The sequence below is a fragment of the Vicia villosa genome, linkage group LG3, assembly GCF_029867415.1.
Source record: "Vicia villosa cultivar HV-30 ecotype Madison, WI linkage group LG3, Vvil1.0, whole genome shotgun sequence".
NCBI classification, from domain to species: Eukaryota; Viridiplantae; Streptophyta; class Magnoliopsida; order Fabales; family Fabaceae; genus Vicia; species Vicia villosa.
In genome coordinates this window covers 99590806-99592311 of record NC_081182.1, presented here as the reverse complement: position 1 = coordinate 99592311, position 1506 = coordinate 99590806, and positions in this window count along the sequence as shown.

The window sequence follows — 1506 nt, the reverse complement described above, 5'->3', positions numbered from 1 at the left end:
TTGCAACAAGATCTTCGTTTGGAGAAGGAACATACGGCTCGAATGCAACTGGGACAGCAGGAGGAGCTACCCTTGGTACTATGGGCGTATCAGAAGGGTACGACATCCCAAAATCCATAACCCGATCATAAATCCATTGGAAGTAAGGGTCCCATGGCATGTAACTTCTTCTTCCTATATCTTTTGCACCAACTTTCTTTACTTTCGACCAAGCCTTGATGAAGAGATCTCTTTTCTTTGACTTATCTGAATCATAGCTGAAGTATTCTGAACTGAGATACAAGGAACGTGGCTTATCCTTCAAAGCAAAACCAAACTGATGTCGAGCTAGAATATGATTATACGTTATTCCCCCACGAACGCCAAGAAGCGGTATATTAGGGAATTCCCCACAACTATCAAATAGTAAAGTTCTTTCAAACTCCTTTTGGTACCAAATGACGTTGTCAAAAGAAAGCTTCATAATTCTTTGAGCCCAAGTTAAGCCTTCTTCATTCTTTCTTACGGAGAGAGGTAAGTGCGAAATAAACCACCTATGCAATAGCGGAGCACATCCAAGGATACAACCTTTCCTTTTCGATACTCGGAAGTGAATAGAATGTAACAAATCACCAAGTAAAGTAGGAACGGGATTCTTACTTAGAAATATCTTGATAGCAGCCACATCAACAATTTTTTCATAATGGAAGAATAGAACTTGTCCATAGATTAAAAGAGACAAAACAGCTTCCAAAGCATCCATACTTGACGCCTTAGCAAAAATCTCCGCTTTTTCGTAGAGGAAATCAAGGGGTAATCCAGAGTACTCTTTCTTACTAATCCAAACTTTCTCAATCTCAGATCTTGGCAAGTGTAGGGCAACAACGATGACTTCCAACTTAGGATCTTCTTCTTTACCAGTATAAGGGATTTGGTTGAGCACAGGGAGCCCCAGCAAGTGTGAGAATTCATCCAAAGATGGTACCAACTGAAAATCTCTATAAGTGAAGCAATGTAGTAACGGATCATAGAATTGAATCATTGTGTTGAGAAGAACCTCATCCACATTAGTTCGTACTAAACCGATAAGCATGTTGAGAGACTCACTGAATCTAAGAGAACCAGAAATGTTGTCGCAGAAAACCTTTAATGGAGTAGGTACTTTCTTGAAATTGAGGAAGAACGGTTTACGACCTTTGATTTCCATATTCAAACAACCTACAAAACAATATACGGTTAAAAATCCCCAATTCCTTGAAATGGGTTAGCCATGCCATGTATGAATGATGCATGTATGCATGATGCACAAACACAAACAGGTCCACACAAATCACACAATTTCCTTAGTCTTGGCTTGCATGGAGTTTTAAATCATGTGAGATACCCTTCCCAAAGGTGTTTCTAAGGATGAAGATGATATCAGTAACGGGTTCTACCGAGTTACCCAGAATTGTCAGCCCTCCTAAAGCACCCTCGAACATGATACATACATACCATGCAATGATACTTTGAGAAAGAACCTATCTG